The 11,219-nt window shown below is 41.6% G+C and overlaps 1 long non-coding RNA gene across 2 annotated transcripts in view; it reads left to right on the top strand.

The window, feature by feature from the left end:
* LOC106543447 (uncharacterized) overlaps nucleotides 1-11,219 on the top strand; it is a 50,908-nt gene that overhangs the window by 29,688 nt on the left and 10,001 nt on the right. The window lies entirely within an intron of this gene.

The following is an 11,219-nucleotide window of genomic DNA, read 5'->3' as shown; positions in this document are numbered from 1 at the left end:
CTACAAGTTTGAATTTGGCTACTCTTTGAAGTCTTGTTTTGCTTGTTTCCATTTATATTGTGTTCTTAGAATAGATTTGTATATATGAGAAAGAATATAGCAAACTAGATAAGGAAACCATACAGAGCATGGTTTGTGGATATATTTTTTCAATCCCTTTTTTCAACATGGCCCTAGGAGGTATCTGTATTTCTTATGTACAACAAAGTACCATGTGTGTATTTATCCTTATGTGGCTACAAAGATCAAACCATGGCATCTGTCTATTTATTTATTTATTAGATTTATATCCCTTCTTTCTGTTCAGTAGTCTCTTGCTGTTTTACCGCAGCAACCTATGAGTTAGTTTGGGCTAAAAAGAAGTGACAGGTCCAATGCTGTGGCTAAGGATGAACTAGAATCCAAGTCTTTCCATTGTCTTTCTGCATCTTCTATAGGGATGCCTTAGGGGAAATGTTCTTGCTATATGCAGATGATTTGTTAAGTTTTTCAGTCTCCTAGGTGGAAAGGAGAAAGGTATTTATTTATGGTACAGGCTTTTTTTTTTTGGCTTAAAAGAATAATTTGTAGTATCAAAAAACTACAGTTAAGTCTTTGCATGACATATCAGTAGGTTACATGAATAGCAAAATGCTGGAACCCCAGTGGAGCAGGTGCATATTTATAAATATCGTGGAATGAAGTTTCAGGCTTCCTAACATGGAACACACATGGGCAAGTGTTGTCCAATGTACTCTCCACAATTGTCTTAAGAGTCTTCCATTCAAAGGGGCACTTTTTATTCAGACAAATTGCAAGGTTTTTCTTGCTAAATATATTTTTCAGCTTTATGGTGTTCACATAAGCATTTTTAAGAAGTTACAAAGGTGTGCAGTTCAAATTTATAAGCACTGTATTTGCAATTCTAAAAGGCATCAAAATGCTGCTCTGTAGATAAGAGACTATAAGTTTCTGTGAGTGCCGGACCCTGGTTCTATCTTCTATGTTCTTAACTTTTGGTTAAAATTGTTTGTTTTCCCTGTTCTTAGATACTGTTTTAAATTAAGCTGGCTAACAAAAGCTTCTAGCAAACTCCAATTCTTAGGTGTCTCTTTGGAAAGCCTCCGTCAATTAGGTTTTGAATAGAATAATCAGGTTGGAAGGAACTTTGGAGGTCTTTTAGGCCAACCACTGCTCAAGCAGGTGTCATCTTAAAGCAACAGATTTGGGATATTGATTTTCAAACAGTCTTAAATCTAATACTCAACTTCCAATCTTCTTTACAGCAGTTACAAACCAATGTATTATCCCTCCCTAAGATTAGATCACATAGTTACTTTCTATCCCTTTTTCAACCCATTTAATCAGCACATCCAGAAATCACAATTTCTATTTTTTTCATTTTCAACAAAAAGTCCATAAAAGGTTTCCAGTTTTTTATATAAAAAAGAATTTGTTATTTTATCCCTAATCAAACAGATCAGTTTTCCATTTCTGCAAATTTTGCCATTTTTACAATTCATTCCTCAGATGTAGGAATTTCTCCAACATATAATAGTATTGCAGTAGCTACCATACACAAAACCAATGTTCCATGATTCTTTTTTAATTGATTATTTTTTTCAGTCTCAAACATTGTTTTTGCAATCAATTCTTTTACTTACATTTTTGGTTACCATCTTTGTTTTCTCATTATTAATCTTAAAATCAACTGGCACGCCAAATTCTTAATTTTGCTAATGACTTATCTATTCCATCCATAGAATTTTCCAAAATGAAAACAAAGTTGTCTGCAAAAGCCCTTAACTTATGTATTTTCAACTTTCACCTCCAATTCTCCATCTTTTCTTATTTCTAACTCTGTTCATAACATCATACATATTTCCCATATCATCTGCCCATGACTCACTTTAGCAATATGACATCAGAATTGGGCTCAAACAATTTATAACGATCTTAAACATCATTTTAGGAATAAATGGAATAGTACAATTAATAACCAGCCTATTATATAGCCTATAGATACAACAGTGCAGCTTTAGAGTAGAATTCCAACATCGGACATTTTAATCCCGGAGACATACTAAGTCTGAATGCTGTTCCTTACAGCATTAAGCAAATATAGATGGCTGTTTGTTCATTGATTATTTTATGTTGCCATTTCTAATGATCAGTCTTTTCTTTTCTTTAAAAAATGCAGTGAAAATCCAAAAAGGCAAATATGGAAAATTAGATAAGTTTTTACTTCAGTTTTCCTGATGGCTTGTGACATTTTGGCCACAAACAAATGAATAAAAACTATACTGGTGTTTCATAACTTCTTCAGTAGGGCCAGTTTCAATTAAAGAACAAAACAAAGTAGTACATATTAGCTGTTGCAAAACATCTTGCGTGGCAGCATGATGATTTGCATATGTTGCAGGAGGCATCATTGTCCTGTTCATGTTGACATTTTACATGTCCTTAAAAGGACTCAGGGAGGGAGATGAAGGCAGCCTGTTGTGTTTATTACAAGTAAAGTGATTAGCTAATAACAATAGCTTTTGATGTGAACACTTTTCACAGATATTGTTTGGTTCTTTTAAAAGACCATCTGTCTGAAGAATGTTCCTTTTAAATAGAGTCTGCAAATGAGTTTATTCCAGCATTGACAAGTAACTTGATAAAAGGTTTCAACTGTGAGAGGGGATGTTTCATGCCCCTAAGTTTAAAGATACCTTCCTAATACATTTATTTTCATACATTTAAATGCCTTTCTTTATAGTTTGCATTTCAATGCAGCATGTAAATAGTAGGCAGCCATTCAAGGCAGATGTTAGGGATAGGTAAAGATGTCTTCTTAAGAACTGATCATTTCTTTTTGTGTTTCTGTAAGTTTACATGTAAAGAATGCCATATCTTCTCAGGCTGCATAAATTAAAAACATTTCTTTATCTTCTGAAACAAAAAGTCAGTTCTTTGTATAGTGCCTTTGTGTTGCAGATTTGTGGGGTATTCATATTTTTTTTCATTGGGCTTCCATTCTTTGTCCTTTCAATAGGTAAACTCTTGTTTCTCTTCAATGTTCAATCAATCTTGTTCTGTGTTCCAACATAAATAAAATACCCATATATAATTACTGCTATAAGGAAATATGTTTCTGCGCTAGTGTTTGTTGATGTTAAGTGTGGCCTATACTTCTCTACATGTGATTCCTCTCCTTTGAATGCGACCTGGAAGAAGGAAATCTGGTCCCTGCATGTCACCCATTCATTTTATAGCTAGTTAATCAAGACTACATTTAAATATTTTTTTTGCCATTATTGTTGTTCCTTTCAGTCATTAGTTTTCTTCCTCAAAAAACCCACTGGTACAAATTAAAAATTGTAGTTTCTTTTTAAGGAGTGAAGAATGAATAAATGAATAGTTCAAATGTATTGTAGCATTTGACCCCATTCATTCATCAGTTTTATTATTTCCTTCTTACATGCCACCCAACCTACTCTAACAATTTAGATTATCATCAGCATGTTGAGGGAAAGGGAGCCCTTGTTTTATGCAGAGTGATTAGTAGAAGGTTGTATATACAGAGTACCCTATAAGCAATTACAATGTAGAAAAATTACAACAATCCTTCTTATTAGGATGAGTGTTGCATATCCATGTAATTTTTCATGCATAATTACAGGCATTTAACATAATACAAAAATTGTTTTCTTCATCAGAAGCAATTATAAAAGTAGAATCCAAATATATTGTGTCATTCCCAAATATTGGAAGCATAAAGCCAGAATGTATTGATCGCAGGTTAAATACTTTTTATTTAGGACTCTAAATGTATATGGTGGGGAAATAACATTTAATTGGACCATGAAGAATATATCCTTTTTCCTCTTTTGAGAAGAAAAACAAATGTATTACCAAACACTTGAGCACAATTAACATTACTGGTATCACACTAATTTGCTTTGGTAGTAATCACAGCAGAAATGTTACGTCATTTGCCTAATTGTAGTGGGTTATATATCCATATTTTAAAGAATGAAAGTAATGTTTAATAAACCAGGTAGATTTATGCTACCATTAAAAATAATCTTCATTATATAGTTTGTATTTTAATCTATATTAATTCATAATACAAGTAGTCCTTGCTTAGCAATCTCAATTAGGCCTGGCAATTCTGTTGCTAAGCAGAAAAATCTCCTTTTCCCTAAAATATAATTTCTTATTTGTGAGTAATTTACTGATATATTATATGTTTACTTCTCTTCTGTCATGTTCTCATCAGACACTAAATAAATAATAGTGACATAGTAATGCCTTCTAAAACATTCTTCCAAATGATCAGTAGGCTGGTTGAGTATCTGATGGCAGAGTTTGTCCAGTTTCAATACCAATCATAACTGCCCTAGACATGATCCAAAAGAGCAGTAAATAGTATTCTTGAGTGCGAATACACTTTCAAGTGTAAAATAGGTTGCCAGGGATACAGAAGAAATTTAATTACTTCTTTGAACACTCAACAAATTAGTCATTTTAACTTACATTGATAATTCTCTTTAAAAATCATTATTCTGCATACTAGTATAGAATTCTTCAGAGTTGATTTCCAGAACTGAATAGGTTGCTAAAAAGCAATAATATTACTTCACAAGCCTGTTTAATTTTTTTGAAAAAGTACTTCATATGTACAATCATTTTCTTTTGCTTGAAAAAAAGTAAAGCAATGGGGATTGGCACATCTTGCAAAGCATCAATATGAATCTTGCAAATATTGCTTAATGCTTTAATTATTTGAAAATAGGTATATCACACATGCTCCTAAATGCTGCAGAATATCAATTTTGAAGGCTTTGGACAGTATAAAAGTAATAGTAGTGATTTGATTTTTTTTTATTTAAAAGCCATAGTTATTTAGCATTTAGATCACTTACCCACAAGAATTAAATTATACTACAGTTGTATTTCCAAATTGTATTATAAGAATTGCTAAAATCTCTCGTACACATCAATGACCAATAAAATAAGAACGAGAGTAAGCTGAAAGTTGACGCAAACTTCACATAGTGGCCTTGTTCAGAAACAGTATGTCAAGCCAGCCTCCCTCAGCAACCAAGAAAGAAACCACTTAACTCCATTTCACAGAATTAAGAGTACTTTTACTGGTTATGAAAAGATAGCAGCTAAGCAAAGCAAGATATGAGGCAAAAGTGCGTGAAATCATACATATCAATATGTTACCAAACCCCCTCCCCCTGGTAACCCCACCCCACAGTCCAATCTGCAAATTCCTTAGGTGTCATGTGAGTTCCATCTTCAAGGAGCATCATTAGGTTGGTATGTAGGATGGTTGGCCTTGACCACACCAAGCACTATCTCCAGCACGTGCAGTAGATGGTGAGAACAAAACTCCCTTTTTACAATCTCTCCTGTGCTTAAAACTTCCCTTCCCAAATACCACCACCCCTCCCCGTTTCAATGGCAGCCGAAAGCAATTAGCGAAACAGAGGCTGACACAGTAATTTAATACAACTCAGTAAAGATTGGGTAATTGTTAATTCCAAAATCTAGGAGAAAAAGTTACAATGAAGATAATTTAATATCTAAATATCCTAACTAGTAACAAAATGTATTAATGCTTCCAAACTTCTAATCTAAATAAAAGTGATGCACAAAGGAAGAAAGAAGATGCTAAATATTGATCAAGACAAAACATATCACCTAGAAAAATCAAAAATAAAAATAATGCCTTTGTTATTCAAAAATGATTGCTTTCTTTCAAAAAAGAGTTTCAATGCCTCCTCCGGACATTGCTCTTTGCCTCCCGCTCCAGCCACTAGGGGAGTAGGATTGTGGCTGAGTTGGTGTGAGAGTAATGGGGGATGGCGACCACGGTGGCAGAGACTGGGCTCCAAAAACATCAGCACTCCCCTCCTCCTCTGCTAAAGTGGCTCAGGCTAGTTCCAAACTTTGGCCCCCTGGATTGGGGCACTTACTCATCGTTAAGGCTGCCATCTATGAATCACTGGACTTTCTACTTTCTACATCTTGCCCTGCCTGCATACGGCCGCCTTATATATCATCCACCTTTGATCTGGCGGCCAAGGACGTCTCCCCAGGACATAGGAGGGGAGAGAAACGGAGTACCCCTCCCCCCCCTTTTCACATTGTTACACATCTAACTGCGCAATTTTTTAAATAGTATGATGAGTGTATGGGATTGGTTGTGATTGAATGAATGGCCCACTTTTATTATTATATTGTTGTAAATTTCTGTGTTTTAACTCTTACGTGGGGACTGTTTGGGGGAGTGCATGGGTATGTATGATTCGGAGGACCTGCCGGGAGATGCGGGGGCCATGGGGGTGGTTGAGGGGACCAGAGACACGGGAGAGGGTCGGGGTATTACGGTCGTAACAGGGAGGGGCAGATATGGCGGGGACTTTAGGGCAGGCCATTACCGGGGAAGGAGGGTTCGCTACATCACAGAGATCCCTCCTTCCGGCCCTATGAGTCCCACTCCGAGACCAGATGGCGCAAGTAGTCAGGACCCTGGACTCAGGCTGCTGTCGCTAAATGCCAGGTCTGTGGTACATAAAGCTCCTCTCGTCCGGGACTTAATTTTAGACAAGAGGGCAGACCTGGCATGTATTACTGAAACCTGGCTGGGCCCAGAGGGAGGAGTCCCCCTTGTAGAGCTGTGCCCAGAAGGATTTCAGGTGCTGCACCAGCCGAGAGCCCAGGGAAGGGGTGGGGGTGTGGCCATTGTTATCCGGGAGTCGTTAGTTCCTCGTAGGGTCCCTGCTCCGGAGCTTGTCGGGTGTGAGTCTCTGCTGATAAAGTTGGACCTCAAGGGTCAAGTGGGTCTGCTGTTAACGTACCTGCCTCCCAACAGCGTTGCAGCAGCCCTCCCCTCGCTCCTCGAGTCGGTAGCCGAGCTGGCGATTGAGTTCCCTAGGTTGATGGTCCTGGGGGACTTTAATTTGCCGTCGCTCGGTGAAAACTCTGATGGGGCGCAGGAGTTCAAGGCTTCCATGACAGCCATGGGCTTGACCCAAGTAATCCGGGGCCCAACCCATTCGGCGGGTCACATGCTCGACCTCGTATTCCTCTCGGAGCAGTGGATTGGTGATCTTGGTCTGAGGGGTAACGACATCATACCCCTGTCGTGGTCAGACCACTTCCTACTGAGGCTCGACTTCCGGAGACCAAACCCCCACTGTAGGGAGGAGGAACCGACCAGGTGGTTCCGCCCCAGGCGACTTATGGAACCGTTAAGGTTCCAGACGGAGCTTGGGGTTATTCCTGATACTTTCGCCCACAGTCCGGTAGAGACTCTGGTTGCTGCTTGGCACTCGGCAGCATCGGAGGCCCTCGACCGGATTGCGCCACTACGGCCCCTCCGAGGCGGCGGATCCCGGAGACCTCCTTGGTTTACCGAGGAACTCCGGGAGATGAAGCGCCGGAGGAGATGCCTAGAGCACCGATGGAGGTCCGATAAGTCCGAATCGAACCGAGCAATGGTAACCACCAGCACCAAGGAATACACTAGGGCACTTAGGGCAGCGAAAAGATCTCACATAGCCACCTTGGTTGCGTCCGCTGAGTCCCGCCCAGCCGCCCTGTTTAGGATAACCCGCTCCCTACTAAATAAGAGGGAAGCGGGGGAACCCTTGCAGGGTAGAGCTGAGGATTATGCCCAATTCTTAGCGGACAAAATTGCTCGGTTTCGGTCGGACTTGGACTCCATCCCTGCAGTTCCAGCCGAGGCACAAGAGGATCAAGTAGACCATCTCTGGGTTGAGTTTCAGGATGTTGCCCCCGGGGATGTGGACAAGGCCATGAGGGCTGTAAGTGCCTCCACCTGTGTACTGGACCCGTGTCCCTCATGGCTGGTTACTAACAGCAGTGGGGTGACACAAGGCTGGATCCAGGCGGTTGTTACCGCCTCTCTTCGGGAGGGGAACTTCCCCGCCGCACTGAAAGCGGCGGTGGTGAGACCCCTCCTAAAGAAGCCATCTCTGGATCCAGCTGTTCTTAATAACTATCGCCCAGTCTCCAACCTTCCCTTCCTTGGGAAGGTTGTTGAGAAGGTGGTGGCCTTCCAGCTCCAGCGGTCCTTGGAGGAAGCAAACTATCTCGACCCCTTCCAGTCAGGCTTCAGACCCAGTTACAGCACAGAAACCGCTTTCGTCACATTGACCGATGATCTTTGGAGAGCCAGAGATGGAGGACATCCCTCCATCCTGGTTCTCCTTGACCTCTCAGCGGCGTTCGATACCATCGACCATGATATCCTTCTGCGACGACTGCGGGAGGTGGGAGTGGGAGGCACCGTGTTGCGGTGGTTCTCCTCCTACCTCTCGGACAGGTCGCAGTCGGTGTTAGTGGGGGGGCAGAGATCGTCCCCTAGGCTCCTAACATATGGGGTGCCTCAGGGTTCGGTCTTATCCCCCCTACTATTCAACATCTACATGAAACCGCTGGGAGAGATCATCCGAAGGCACGGGATAAGATACCATCAATATGCGGACGATACCCAGTTGTATCTGTCCGCCCCGTGCCAACTCAATGAAGCGGCAGACGTGATGAACCGAGGCCTTGAGGCCGTTATGGACTGGATGAGGGCTAACAAGCTTGTACTCAACCCAGAGAAGACCGAGTGGCTGTTGTGCTTCCCTCCCAAAGATTCGACCAATATTCCATCACTCAGGCTGGGGGGTCAAATTTTACACCCCTCAGAGAGGGTTCGCAACTTGGGAGTCCTCCTGGATCCACAGCTATCTTTTGACCACCACCTGACGGCTGTGACCAGGGGGGCATTCGGCCAGGTTCGCCTGGTGCGCCAGTTGCGACCCTACCTGAATCGGGAGGCTCTCACAACAGTCACTCGGGCCCTTGTGACCTCTAGGCTGGAATACTGCAATGTGCTCTACATAGGGCTGCCCTTGAAGAGCATCCGGCGACTTCAGCTAGTCCAGAACGCGGCCGCGCGAGTGATTGTGGGTGCACCTCGGTTCACCCACATAACACCTATCCTCCGCGAGCTGCGCTGGCTACCTGTCGATCTCCGGATGCGCTTCAAGGTGCTACTAGTCACCCATAAAGCCCTGCATGGTAGTGGATCTGCGTACTTGAGAGACTGCCTTCTGCCAATTACCTCCCTGCGACCAATTAGATCTCATAGATTGGGCCTCCTCCGAATTCCATCGGCCAGCCAGTGCCGGCTGGCAACTACAAGGAGGAGGGCCTTCTCAGTAGTAGCCCCGACCCTTTGGAACGAGCTCCCTGTGGAGATTCGTACCCTCACCACCGTCCAGGCCTTCCGCACAGCCCTTAAGAACTGGCTAGCCCGTCAGGCCTGGGGACAAAGATAGCCGCCCCTCCCGAATGATGAATGAATGTTGCTTATTATTTTTTACTATATGTGTCTACGTCATTGTTTGTATTCCCCTTCCTGATTTTTATGTGAGCCGCCCTGAGTCCCCTCAGGGAAAAGGGCGGCCTACAAATGTTAATAAACATTCAAACAAACATTCAAACAAGACAAGGAGAAGGAGAAGATAAGCAGCGGGACACGTGGCTACAAGGCGGCGGGTGTTGCTTTCCCTTTCCGGAAGGGCAGAAGAGTAAAGAATAAAGATCCAGCTATGCCTTTAAAATACTTCTTAAATTTTTAATTTGAATAAAATTTCAGGACTCCTGTCTGGTATAAAATGACAAAGCTGTATACCGATGAAGAGATATTGAGACTGAAAGAAGCGGTGCTGAATTTGGACATATATTATATGGGACTTATACCAGACTTGTTTGAATCTTAATTTAAACTGCGCATGATCTATTCTTTGGGGCGAGGAGAGCGGAGATCATAGTTTTCTTGGATTGTGGTTTGGGATGAATGGAGTCGGGTGCGTGGGGTAGATGGAAGGGTAGTGAAAGTTCAATTAGATTATCTTGATCCAGAATGTAAGCTGATTTTTGTATAAATTGTTATTTGAATACAAGGTTAAGAAAGATTATCTGGAGAGTCTACACGAGGGTGGAGTAAATATGAGAGGAGCAATGGATGAGGATAAAATATATATGCAGACATGGGTAAAGGCAGGATGGGAGGTATAGAATTTATATGCGGAAGCAGGTAAGACATTGTTTAAAAATTTAAAAATAATGAGAAGCTGAGTTTAATGTTAGAGAGTATATTGACTTCTCTTTCTTGGGGGGGGGTTACCCCCCCTCCTTTTTTTTTCTTTTTATTATTCTTTTCTTTTTCTTTATTTTTTATTATTTTTTATTATTTTGTAACTTCTAATCTATTTGGTTTCAATATACTCCAGACTTTGCTTGATAAAGAACGATGCCGGGAATGGGACCTGGGAAGTCGGAAGGGGGTCAGGGAGGGGGGTTCAGGGGGTGGGTGGGGGGGAGGGTGGAAGTATAGACTCAATTTTCAGAACAATGAATGCACTTGGATACTGTTGCTTTTTTTTCTTTTTTTCTTTCTTTTCCTTTTATTTTTCTTTTGTTTTAGTACAAAACAAATAGACCAATGAATACTAGAAATACACCGAAGCGAGGTGTAGAGGGAAAGAAGAGGGGGGAATTAAGAGGGAGTGAGAAGGGAATGTAAGGAGGGTGAGATGGTGGGAAGGGGAGAAAGGAATGGCTGAGGGGGAGGGGAAGTAGAAGAGGGGATTGTTGGAAGGGAGAAATGAAAGTTGGAGGGGTAGAAGGAAGGGTGTATGTAGGATAGAAGTGTTATGAGTTGTTTATTGCTTCTTTTTTTTTAACTGCACAGTATTTAAGTGATTGTATAAAGGAAAATGAAAATGTAATAAAAGAATCTTTGATTATAAAAAAAGAACTGGCTAGCCTTTCAGGCCTGGGGACAAAGATAGCCGCCCCTCCCGAATGATGAATGAATGTTGCTTATTATTTTTTACTATATGTGTCTACGTCATTGTTTGTATTCCCCTTCCTGATTTTTATGTGAGCCGCCCTGAGTCCCCTCAGGGAAAAGGGCGGCCTACAAATGTTAATAAACATTCAAACAAACATTCAAACATTCAAGAGCTAGTATAGTATAGTGGTTAACCCATCAGGCTAAAAACTGGGAGACCATGAGTTCCAGTCTTGCCTGAGGCACAAAGCCTTGGGCAGTCATGTTCACAGTTCTAGGAAGGAGGAAATGGAAGACCACCTCTAAAAACACTTGCAAAGGACACTCCAGAGCTTGCCATACAGTCTCCAAAAATTGGACATAA

The sequence above is a fragment of the Thamnophis sirtalis genome, unplaced genomic scaffold (genome assembly GCF_051295495.1).
Source record: "Thamnophis sirtalis isolate CommonGarterSnake01/CBP01778 unplaced genomic scaffold, rThaSir2_p1.2 scaffold_7, whole genome shotgun sequence".
Classification (NCBI taxonomy): Eukaryota; Metazoa; Chordata; class Lepidosauria; order Squamata; family Natricidae; genus Thamnophis; species Thamnophis sirtalis.
The sequence above is the reverse complement of the archived record's forward strand: the minus strand, read 5'-3'. Positions and strand labels throughout refer to the sequence as shown.